The sequence below is a fragment of the Tamandua tetradactyla genome, chromosome 26 (assembly GCF_023851605.1).
Source record: "Tamandua tetradactyla isolate mTamTet1 chromosome 26, mTamTet1.pri, whole genome shotgun sequence".
NCBI lineage: Eukaryota > Metazoa > Chordata > Mammalia > Pilosa > Myrmecophagidae > Tamandua > Tamandua tetradactyla.
In genome coordinates, this window is record NC_135352.1 from 1,417,646 (window position 1) to 1,431,209 (window position 13,564).

General features: G+C 36.1%; 1 pseudogene; it reads right to left on the reverse strand.

Annotated features, from left to right (window-relative positions):
- Nucleotides 1–12,313: 12,313 nt before the first annotated feature.
- LOC143669652 (large ribosomal subunit protein eL34 pseudogene) lies at nt 12,314–12,667 on the reverse strand (annotated as a pseudogene).
- Between the last annotated feature and the right edge of the window lie 897 nt (nt 12,668–13,564).

A 13,564-nucleotide genomic window follows, 5' to 3' on the forward strand; every position in this document is an offset into this window, starting at 1 on the left:
TGATTCAGCAGTCATGCTCATTTGTTAAATCTTGTCTGTTATCCTCCTCCTTCTCTTTAAGAAATAAACATACTCAAAACCAATAAATTTCAAAGTATACCACAACAATTAGTGTTAGAATAGATTTCAGAGTTCAATATGTATCACAATTCCACAATTTGAGGTTTTTATTTCTAACTGCTCTAAGGTCCTGGAGAACTAAAAGGAATGTCAATATAATGACTCAGCACTCATTGAATGAGTATGGTTTTTTAAAAAACTTTTCATTGTAAAATATAGCATATATACAAAATAGCAACAAATTTCCAATTACATTTTTAGAAGTAGTTTTAGAAACATATTTTAAACTTCAATATGGGTTACAGTTCCACTATTTTTTTCAGTTATTCTCTAGCTGCTCCAAACACTGGAGACCAGCAGGAACATCAATTTAATGATTCAGCAGTCATGCTCATTTTTTAAAACCCTATCTTCATCAATTTGTTTCAGCAGTCATGCTTATTTGTTAAATGTTATCTTTGTTAAACTCCTCGTTAAATAACAAAATACATAAGCAATAAATTTCAAAGTACATCCCAGCAGTTAGTTGTAGGACAGGTTTCAGATCTTGGTATTTGTTACAATTCCAAAATTTTTTATTTTATTTCTAGATGCTCTAAGTTACTGGAGGCTAAAAAATATCAGTATAATTATTTATCATTCATACTCATTTGTCAAACTTGACCTTCTCATATAACCCCACCATCACCTTTAATCTTTCTCCCAATATTTATGGGAATTTGGACTATGACCATTCTAAATTTTTCTTATTGGAAGGTGCTGTTGACAATATGCAATAGGGGAAGGAATCTGTTGATGTTCTGGAAAGGCTGGTCCCTCTGCACTTCAAGACCTCCTTGGTCCATGGACCAATCAGAAGGCTGTACATTTCTTGTAAGTCACTCTACTGCATGGAACCTTTGTAGTCTCTTATATAATGCTCTGGGTATTTTTTAGGTTTGGCAGGAATGGTTTTGATTGGGGTTTGACAAGTTATGCACAGTAGCAACCTTTAAGTGAAACTTGCATAAGAGTGACCTACAGAGTAGCCTCTCAACTCTATTTGAACTCTCTGAGCTACACAGTTCCTTATTTGTTACAAATTTTGCCCCCATTTTGGTCAGGAAGGCATTGCTGGTCCCACAGTTCAGGGCCAGGTCCATCCCTGGGAACCATTTCCCACACTGCCAGGGAAACTTCCATTCCTCAATGTCATTTCCCATGTAGTTGAAGGCAATTGTTTCTCTTGTAGAATAGGGCTTAGAGAGAGAGAGGCCACATGTAAGCAAGAAAGGAGGTACTCTGGATGTGACATTTAGGCATACATATAGGTAATCTGAGACCTTCTGCCACACAAGCAAGTTTCACAAGATCAAACCTCAAGATCAAGGGCTTGGCCCATTGGTTTGATTGTCCCTAATTTTTGACACAGTACCCAGGGTCTCCACAGTGGCAAATTTGAACAATTACATATTTTTAATCCCATCCCTCAAGGGACCCTGCAATTTCCTTTTGATTAATATATTCTGGGATGTATCTAAGCATCACACCAAGCTATACAGGATCAAAGGCTCTCATTGAACCAGACCATGCACTACAGAAAATTATGATTTAAAAACTGCTTACTTACCAAAATACACTAAGAGAAAGCTTCAAATCTCTTTTCTTTTTTAAAGTGTCTGCTGTATTTGTCATCACACCAAAATACATTACTATAAAATCAATTCCTGAATCTACCACTTTATCCTTTAGTTTTTATTTTTCAGTGTGTATAAATGCCTGTCAATTTCAATTTCCTAAAAAGTACTGACTATTAAGTCATTCATATAACCTCATACAGTTTCTGGAATCCTTTAATCACTTTTTCCAACACATTAATGCTGTATTTATCAACTACAACATGCCACCAATTCATATTGCAACTTCAGTAAAATGTAAAATAAACATGAGTCTTAGAATGTGTGAAAACATGCAATAAATTATTTCAAGTTTTGAAATAAGTACCAAACAATATGAAAAGAGTAACAACTTCATATTTTTTAAAAATCAGAACATTAAAGCAGATTTGCCCATTCTATTGCCATTTTATCACTTTGTTGAGGAAGACTCTAACTGTAAGCACTAAGAGTTTACTACCATGTAAAAATATTGGAAAACATCAGAAAAATATATATTTCAATGGAATAAAATGTTTTCATTATGCTCTAAAATCTGGAAATGATTAATACATTCAAAAGAAAGACAATCTAAGTTAATGTAAGTTACTGGGGTAGTTAGAGTCAGTTGTCAGCTTGGTCAGATGAAGGCACCTAGTTCTGTTGCTGTGGACATGAGCCAATGGTATGTGAACCTCATCTGTTGCTGCATCATCTGCAGTTGGCTAGGAGGCATGCCTGCTGCAATGAATGGGGCTTGTCTTAATTGGCTGGTACTTAAATGAGAGAGCACAATGTAGCACAGTCCAAGCAGCTCAGCATATCTCATCCCAGCACTCACAGCTCAGCCCAGGCCTTTGGAGATGCAGAAAGAAATTACCCTGGGGAAAGTTGTTGGAACCCAGAAGACTTGAGAGAAGGCCAGCAGAGATCACCCTGTGCCTTCCCATGTAAGAAAGAATCTCAGTTGAAAGTTAACTGCCTCTCCTCTGAAGACCTAATGAAATAAATCCTTTTATTAAAAGCCAATCCATTTTTGGTTTGTTGCATTCTGGCAGCAAGCAAACTAAAACAGATTTTGGTACTGGAGAGTGGGGTACTGCTGTGATTTGCAAATATCAGATATGTTGGAATGGTTTTTTGGATGGCTAAGGGGAAGATTTGGGAGGAACTCTGAAGAGAATGATGGAGAAGTCCTGGAGTGCTTAAACAGATTGTTGGTGTAAATGGAACCACTGCTCCTCTGGACAAAGGGGGACACAAAGGGACAAATTGGTGTTTGCAGAGCGAGAAACATGGAAGCTCAGGTCTCAAGCCAAGAAAACTTGGCCAGCAGAGTGGACCCACTCATGTACATGGAGAGGGTGAGTTTGCCCTGAGGGCAGAGGAGGAGATCCCATCTTATTACAGTGGAAGTGTTGTGCAGCCTCAGGCCTTGGAAAAGGTATAGCATGCTCCTTGGGGGGCTGGGGAGAGCCTGGCTGCCACCACATGGAGGGGTTGGGCATGTGTCTCAGAAATGGCAAAGAGCCCAGGGGTGGCCCTGATGCCTGGAGAGAGTGGAACCATGAAAAAAGGTGGTCTCCTCAATGTTCCCTGAGGTTGATTTGGAAAGAGGTGGGTCACTGCATAGGCCCTTGGAAAGGATGGGACTGCCACTTTCTAAAGCTGAAGGATAAATGACTTTCAGACTTTGAAATCCAATGGTGTTTGCTCTGTAGGTTTTCCTTCCAATTTCTCCCTATAGATCCTGTGACTGTCCCTCTTTTGCATATTGGCAACAGACAACTTGTTTTTAGATTCACAGGTCCACAGCCAGAAGAGAACTTTTTGCACCTTAATATTGCCTAAGGTGATGTGTGTAGTTGCCAAGTTGACAAAGGGTGAACATGTGGTAGTTAGATTTAGTTGTCAACTTGGCCAGGTGAAGGCACCTAGTTTTGTTGCTGTGGACATAAGCCAATGATACATGAACCTCATCTGTTGCTGATTACATTTTCAATCAGCTAGGAAGCATGCCTGCTGCAATGAATGATGTTTGACTTAATTGGCTGGTGCTTAAATGAGACAGCATAATGTAGCACAGCCAAAGCAGCTCAGAATACCTCATCTCAGCCCTCACAGCTCAGCGCAGGCCTTTGGAGATGCAGAAAGAAATCACCCTGGGGAAAGTTGTTGGAACCCAGAAGCCTTGAGAGAAGGCCAGCAGAGATCACCCTGTGTCTTCCCATGTAAGAAAGAACCTCAGTTGAAAGTTAGCTGCCATTACTCTGAAGAGCTAATGAAATAAATTCTCTTTTATTAAAAGCCAATCCATCTTTGGTGTGTTGCATTCTGGCAGCAAGCAAACTAGAACACTTACTTTATTAGATATTACTTTCAGAAAAATAATTTTAGAGCAGTTTTTAAAGATTCATTTTTAAACTACACTAGAGAAATTCAAAAGATGGATGAAAGCAGTTTTAATGCTCTTTAAAAAATAGGAATTTTCATTTAATTAATTTGTTATTGTATAATATAACATACAAACAAAGCAAAGAAAGAAAAAAGCAATAGTTTTCAAAGCACTCTTCTGCAAGACAGATCCCAGAGTTTGTCATGGCCACCATAATATTATCTCAGATTTTTTTTTCTAGTTGCTCCAGAATAATTGGAGGCTAGAAGGAATATATGCATATTATATTACTTTTTTCTTTTTTGTGAAAAGTAAAATGTATGCTAAAAAAGCAATAAATTTCAAAGTACAACACGACAATTAGCTGTTAAACAGATTTCTGAGTTTGAATAGGTACAATTCCACATTTTTTATTCCTTGCTACTCTAAGATACTGAAGACTAAAAGAAATATCAATGGAATGATTCAGCCAACATACTAATTTGTTAAATCCTAATTTCTCTGTACAAATCCATTATCAACTTTGATCTTACTATCACACTCTTTTGAAGTACTTGGGCTATGGCCATTCCGAATTTCTCATGTTGGAACGGACTGTCAATAATATGGGGTAGGGATATGGAACTAGCTCTGGAAAAGCTGGGCCATTTAGGTTCCAGGAACTATCTGGTCTAGGGACCATCTTGAGTTAGTAAGTTTCTGGAAAGTTACTCTAATGCATGGAACCTTTGTAAAATCTTCTATGTTGCCCTAGGTGTACTTTAGGATTGGCTGGAGTGGTTATGGTTGGGATTTGCAAGTTATGATTGGCAGCAATGGCTAAATGAAGCTTTTGTAAGAGTGACCTCCAGAGTAGCCTCTCAACTCTATTTTAACTTTCCCAGCCACTGATACTTTATTAGTAACACTTCCTTCCCCCCTTTTGGTCAGGTTGGAATTGCTGATCCAACAGTTCCAGGGCTGGACTCATCCCTGGAGTTCATCTCCCATGATAATAGGGAGACGTTAACCCCTGTATGTGATCTCTCATGTAAGGGGTACTAGCAATGATTTCACTTGCTGAATTGGGCCTAGAGAGATTGAGGCCACACTTGAGTAACAAAAGAGCTCCTCCAGAAGTAAATCTTAGGCATACCCACAAGTAGGCAAGCTTCTCCACTACATACAAAAGCTTCACCAGCATAAGCATCAAGATCAAGGGCTTGGCCTATGCATTTGGGTGTCCCTAATGTTTGACACAATATCAGGGAATTCCCTGATGGTAAAGTTTGATAGTTTTATATTTTTTTCTCCCATCCCTCAAGGGACTTTGCCAATACTTTTTGGTTATCTGCTTAATAATTTCTAGGATGTATCCAGGCGTTGCATTAAACTACAAAGGATTAAAGTCCTCATTCTTATTCTGGGTTCCTTATGTTTCAAGTGTTTAATAAACTATCCAGACAGGTTGAGTTAGATTATTTTCTATAGAAAAATTGGGTTCCAGGAAAAACAGATCTTTCTTCCTTTTGTCTCAAAGAATGGTTCTAAAATACTGACATTGTTTTCCTTACCTCTGTGTTCTGAAATACTTTAATCTTGACCTGATCAACTTCTTTCTTATTTCTGAAGGCCAGTGTATAGTTATATAAAACAGCCCCTCAAAATCCATAAATAATAATTACCCCTTTGCACTAAATGTGTTTGCTGTAAGATTTAATAATCTATGTCCCTGTTTTCTTATAAGCATTTTATAATAGAGACAATACAATAATTATTCAATACTTTCTGGATTATTTTGTCTCACCAAATGTCTGACAGTTTCATTTACATCATTGCATGCCTCATGACTTCATTCTTTTTTGTACCAGCACAGTATTTGATCATATGTACACATAATCATTCAGTAATCTACTTCTCAGTCAGTGTATCACTCACCCACCTGTATTCATTAGGCATCACATATAATTCCTAAGGTCCACAGTCTATCAACACTCTCAAAGTTAGATAATTTCATTGTTCTCAAGAGAAAGATACCAATAAACACACCCTTACCAAATAGGAAATCTAATCCTCCCTTTAACTCTTGTCACTCCCCCATTATTTACCCCTGCTTTCACTGTGGTACTGCTGATGCTTTCCTATTAAACATAGCCCATAGCATGCAATAGCAGTTTTGCTCTTGCACCCTGGACTTAAACATTCTCTATAAATGAATCATATATTTGCAGTAGTTCTAGAAATAACTTCTAGAAATTACTACTTTATATTTCTAGTGTTACTCAGTGGGACACATAGTTCTATACAACCCCTTTCAGTCTTGTTCACCTTCATTATGGTAATATTACGTATAGACCCATAAGAGAACCATATTCACTTCTATCTATTCCATTGCATTTGTGCTCAACCTCATAAGCTAGCATTCACCCATTTCTAAATTCTATGTTTCTCTATTATAAGCTCCTGATTTTACCTTTACATGGTCATAAAAGTGGAGTCATATAGTATCTATCTTTTTGTGTCTGGCTTATTCACTCAGCATTATGTCCTCAAGCTTCATCCACCTTGAAATGTACTTCAAGACATGATTTCATCTCACTGCTGCATAATATTCCATTGTATGTATATGCCACATTTTTTTAAATCCACTCATCTGTTGATGGGCATTTGGACTGGTTCTATCTTTTGGCAATTGTGAATTATGCTACTATGAACATCGGTGTGAAAATGTCTGTTTGTATCACTGCTTTCAGCTCTTCTGGGTATATACCAAGTGGCACTATTGCTGGGTCATAGGTCAACTCGATATTTAGTTTCCTAAAGAACCAAGAACTCTATTCCATAGTGGCTGTACCATTATACATTCCCACAAGCATGGCATAAGTGTCACAATTTCTCCAGATCCTCTCCTATAGTTTTAGTTTCATTTTTGTTTAACAACAGCCATTGGTAAATCTTCTTGGATGAGAAGTTGAACCATGATATTGCTTCTGCAGCTTTGGTAAAGATGGACAGAATGGCTAAAGAGTTTTACCTAGTTTCATTTTATATTCCCTTATTGTGAAAGACAATAAATTAAACCTCTTTTCATCTCTTCCATCCTTAAAAACAATGTTGGGTTTAAGGTACAAGATGGGTTTAGGTTCAGGGTTGTCTTGCAAACTATTTACTGGGGAAACAGACTTTAAATGAACTAAAACATTTTCTCTATTAGTTGTCCAATCATGACACACTCTAAAAACTTTACAAACTGTAACTTGCTTGTGTTGAACCATGCTTGCATACCTAGAATGAAACCCAGTTAGACATAACGTATTATTCTTTTAATGTGCTATTGCATTTGGTCTGCTAGAATTTGGTGAGGACTTTTGCACCTATAATCTTTAGAGAGATTGGTCTTTAGTTTTCTTTTCTTATAATATCATTAGCAGGTTTTGTATTAAAGTGATGTTGGGTTCATAGTATGAGTTAGGTAGTGTTCCATTTTCTATTTGTTGGAAGCACATGGGCAGGATTGCTTGGTGAAATTCACCTGTGAAGTCATCTGGTCCTGGATTTTCTTTTTTGGGAAGTTTTTGATAACAGAGTCAATCTCTTCACTTGTGACTGATCTGCTGAAGTCTTCTATTTCTTCTGAACTCAGTGTAAATTGTTAGTGTGCTTCTAGAACATGGTCTAATTTATCTAAGTTGTATAATTTGTTGGCATGCAATTTTTCATAGTATCCCCTTATGATGTTTTTATTTCAACATAAGATCAGTAGTCAAAGAGGTGATTATGTTGAATCCAACAAAGATGAAAATCAGGATCTCTTTGATATTGGAGTCTAAGCAGGTGGACTATCAAAAGCACACTTTTAGTAAAATAAATTGATGATATTGAGTTCACAATAGATCAATTGGAAAATAACTACTATGTGAAACAAAGCAACAGGAAAGCTTTATGAGTAGGGACCCATTACCCACTCCATACACACTTTTTGATACAATTACCCTGTAAAGAAAAGAATTGCAGAAGACTACAGAACAATCATAACCCATTTTGACAAAGAGGAACAACTTTGAAATCAAGTAGTCCAGGAAAAAGCCCAGCTGTGTTCCATATGCATAGAAAGAACAAGGATATAAAGAGACACAGGGTATCCACACAGATGAACTCAAAAGCTTGAAAAATAAAATAGCAGGTTTTATGAGAAAGAAGGGCACCCAATAGAAGAGATGAAAACCCAATGAAGACATGCAGCAGCAGATTTGAAGAGGCAGAGGAAAGAATAGTGAATTAAAAGACAGGACATTTAAAATCTTTCCTATAAAAGAACAAAAAGGGAAATGAGTGGAAAAAATTGAGGAGGGTCTCAGACAAATGAATGACAAAATAAAGCAGGTGAATATATTTGTTATGGGTGTCCCAAAAGAAGGAGAGAAGGGAAAAGGGGCAGAAAGAACAATGGAGGAAATAGTCACTGAAAATTTCCCATCTCTTATGAAAGACATGAAACTACAGGTACAACCCCCCCAACAGAATAGATCCAAATAAACCTATTCCAAGACCCTCATTAATCAGATTGCTGAATGTCAAAGACAAAGAGAGAATTCTGAAACCAGCAAGAGAAGAGCATTCTATCATATGCAGGGAAGACTTGCTAAGATTTAGTGCTGACCCTGCAGTCAAAATCATGGAGGTGAGAAGGCAGTGGTATGATATATTTAAGATACTGATAGGGAAGAACTGTCAATCAAGAATTCAATACTTAGTAAAACTGTCTTTTAAAAATGAGGGAGAGTTAAAAATATTTATAGCTAAACAGACATTGAGAAAATTTGTGAATAAGAAACCTGCTCTACAAGAAATAGTGAAGGAAGTGAAAAGACAAGAGAGAGAGAGGCTTGGAAATGAGTTTAGGAATTAAGATTAGCAGTAGGGTAACTAAAAGGGTAAAAAGAGAGAAAAATAAGATGTGACAAATAAAGAAAATAAAATGGTTAAATAAAGTACTACTTTTACAGTAATAATATTGAATATTAATGGGTTGAACTCCACAATCAAAAGACATAGATTGGAAAAAGTTTTTTTTTTTTTTTAAATAAAACAGGATCCATCTATATGCTGTCTGTAAGAGAGTCATTTAAGACCAAAGGTCAAAAACATGTTGAAATTGAAAAATTGGAAAAATATATTGGTGCAAACAACAGATAAAAATTAGTTAAGGTGGCTATACTAATATCATGAAAATTAGTCTTCAAATGTAATACAATTTAAAAAGACAGAGACTGACACTATATATAAATAGAGGAAAATTCATCAAGAAGATAAAGTAATTATAAATATTTATGCACTGATCTGATGCACTCCAAAATAAATAAGGCAAACACTGACATCACTTAAGGGAGAAGTAGAAACTTTTACAATGATAATTGGACATTTGAATACTCCACTCTCAACAATGTATAGAACATCTAGACAGAAAAGCTGTTATTTAATCCTCATTTGATATCCCTAGGTGAGATCTTTTTTATTGTGTCCATGGAGATGTGACCCACTGACTTGTGGCTGGTAACTTAAAAAAATTTTTTTACATGGGCAGGCACCCAAAACTGAACCCAAGTCTCCAGGATAGAAGGTGAGAACTCTGCCACTGAACCACCATTGTCCAGCTGATAAATTTACATTAGGTTTTTTTCTATGTAGATGTGTCTCAACCCATTCAACGTGGGGGTTCTTACTGGAGTCACTTAAGAGGGAATCATTTTGAATTTCAGAGACAACAGAGCCCATACAACTAGAGATTTTTGGAGATGAAAGAAAACACCACTAGTGAAGCCAATGAAGAAGCCAGGAGAGAAAGCTAGCAGATGTTGCCATTTGCTTTTCCAGCTGAAAGAGATGTTCTTGATCAGCCTTTCTTGAGTGAAGATAACCTCTTGTTGATGCTTTAATTTGCACATTTTCATGGCCTAAAAAGAGTAAGCTTCCAACTCAAAAAATTCCCTTTAGGAACCATTCTGCTTCTGGTATATTGCATTCTGACATCTTTAACAAACTGAAACAGAGGACAAATAGAAAACAGAGATTTTTAATAATATGGTAAGTGCACTAGATTTATCAGACATTTAAAGAACATTGCACCCAACAACATCAGGATAAACCATTTTCTCAAGTGCTTTTGGATCATTCTCCAATATAGACTTCATTTGAGGTCACAAATCTATTCTCAGTAAATTTTAGAAGACTGAAATATTCAAAGCATTTTCTTAAATAATGATCGAATGAAAATTGGAAAACAATAAAAGGCAGGAGGCTGAAACATACACAAACATATGGAAGCTAAACACACACTCTTAAACAACCAGTGAGTCAAGGAAGAAATTACAGGAGAAATCAGTAGATATCTCAAGGCAAATGAAGTTGCAAACACAACATATCAAAATTTATGAGAAGCAGCAAGGAAGGTGCAGAGAAGGAAATTACTGTCCTAAATGTCTATATTAAAAAAGAAAGAAAGAGCAAAATAAAAGTCATCTAAGTTGAAAAGGAAGAAATAAAACTCTCCCTGTTTGAAGATGACATGATCTTATATTATACAATAATAAATCTACAGTTAAGCTACTAAACCTAATAAATGAGTATTGCAAAGTGGTGGATACAAGACCAACAAAAAAAAATCAGTAGTTTTTCTATACACACATGATAATTAATCAGAAGAGGAAATCAAGAAAAAAATTCCATTTACAATAGCAACCAAAAGAATCAAATATATTGGAATAAATTTACCTCAGTATTTAAAAGAGTTATGCACACAGAAAAAACTACAAACCATTGCTAAAAGAAAAAAAGAAGACCTAAATAAATGGAAGGATGGACCATGTTCATGGATTGGAAAACTAAACATAGTTAAGATGTCAATTCTACCCAAACTGATTTATAGATTCAATGTAATACCAATTAAAATCCAAGCAACCTATTTGCAGTAATGGAAAAAACATAACCAAATTTCTTTGGAAGGGTAGGGTGCTTAAATAGCTAAAAATATCTTGAGAAAGAAAAATGAAAGCTGCAATGGTCAAAAGATATGGCATTGGTTTAAAGATAGATACACTGACCGATAGGATTGAGCTCCTTGTTCAGAGGTGGAGCCTTTCATACATGGCCAATTAATCTTTGATAAGGTGGTTAAGTCAACTCAAGTGGGACAGAACAACCTTTTCAACAATTGATTCTTGGAGAACTTGACTTTCATATCCAAAAGAAAGAAAGAGAACTCCTATTTCACATCTTATACAAAAATTAACTCAAAATTGTTCAAAGACCTATACATCAGAGCTAAGGCCATAAAACAGTTAGAAGAAAATTTAGCAAAATATCTTTAAGATCTTGTGATAAGAAGTGATTTCCAAGACCTTACACCCAAAGTACAGGTAATGAAAAAAATAGATAAATGGGATAACCTCAAAATTGAATTCTTTTTTAATCAAAGGACTTTCTCAGAAAAGTAAAAAGACAGCTCAGACAATGGGACTTGTATTTGGAAACCACATATCAGATATGAGTTTAAGGGTTTAATATCCAGAATATATAATGAGATACTACAACTTAACAACAAAAAGAAAACAACCCTATTAAGAAATAGGCAAAAGATGTGGATAGACTCTTTCTTTAAGAGGAAATGCAAGTGGCTCAAATACATATGAAAGGCTGCTCAAGTTCATTAGAGATTAGGAAAATGCAGACCAGAAACACAGTGAGATAATCTAACACCCACTAGAATTACTATCATTTTAAAAAGACAGAAAACTACAAAAGCTGGAGAGAATGTGGAGAAATAGATATACTTATTCACTGTTAGGGGCATTATCAAATGATGTAGATACTCTGGAAGGCACCTTGGTTGTTCCTCAGGGAACTAAGTATGGAATGCTGTATGATCCAGCAATCTCACTATTAGGTATATACTCAGAGGAACTAATAGCACGGACACAAATTGACATTTGCACACCAATGTTTGTATCAGCATTATTCATGTTTGTTAAAAGATGGAAACAGCCCAAATGCCCATTGTGTCAGTTTTAATCTTTTGTGTACTCCAGAAATGCCATGTTCTAATCTTAAGCTTATCTTTTGGGGGAAGCTGTTTCTTTTAATCCTGATTCAACATTGTAGGGCAGAAGGTATTTGTTTTTGTTTTACAACAAAAATAAACATAGACAAACAGGTCTTTGATTTTTACTATTAAAAAGTTTCATATATTTTATTTAGCTCTTTGACTCTGTGCTTGTGCCTTTAACACTTTCACAATGATTTTCTGCTCCTCAATCAGGAAGGCACTCTTGATCCTGTCATGGACACGTTTAGCACACATGGAACCACCATAGGCTCTGCTGACATGTTTTTTGGTCTTAGATAACCGCATAAGAACCTTAGGCCTCATAGCATGAACACCCTGAATTCAGCCTGGGCACACACCACAAACAGATTTTGGTGCTTTTCCAACATTTTTAGCATAAAGGTAAGCAATTCTATTACCAGGGGTCCAGGACAGCCTTGTTTTATTAGAAGCAGTATTGTAGGACAGCCTATGACAGTATGTCAAATGCTGGACCATTTTGAATGCCCCCACACCAGTTCAAAGTACCATGCATGAGACTGCCTAGCTTCTGGAACTACCTGGATGGTGAATGATTGTAAAAGGAATAGAAGGCAAAAAGCAGCCATATCTCAGGGCAGAATGTTTTGATTAGTTTATTTCTCTAGAGACATGGCATGCTCAACTGTGTGTGTGACTTTTCTATTAAATTATCTCCAGAAATATATGGCATGCCTAACGGTGGGTGTGACCTTTAGATTAGGTGTAAATGTACTCCATGCATTCCAGGTGGGTCTTCATTAGTTTACTGGAGTCCTTTAAAGAAGAAAAAATATTTTGGAGGGAGATGAGCAGAGACAATTCAGATTCTTGGAGAGAAGAAGTGACCAAGCCCACAAAACCAGAAATCTTTGGAGATGAAGAAAGGAAATGCTCCCAGGGAAGGTGTTCTAAAACAGAAGCCAGTGACCACAGTAGGTGCCAGACACATGCATTTCTAGCTGCAGAAGTGTCATAAACCTATTGGCCTTTAATTTTAAATATTTTTATTGTTAAACCTTGGCATACAAACAGTCAAACATTCTTGACATACAAACATTTCATACATGGTGTACAACCAACACCTCACATTATCATCATACAGTTCTGAATATATCACCATGATAATTTTTTTGAACATTTGCATCACTCCAGCAAAATAAATAAAAAGAAAAAAACTTATATGTATCATAACCCTTACTCCTCCTTCTCATTGACCACCAGTATTTCAATCTACTCAATTTATTTTAACCTTTGTTCCCCCTATTATTTTTTACTTTTTATCCATATTTGTAGTCATCTGTCCATATGTTAGATAGAAGAAGCATCAGAAACAAGGCTTTCACAATCCCACAGTCACATTGTAAAAGCTATATC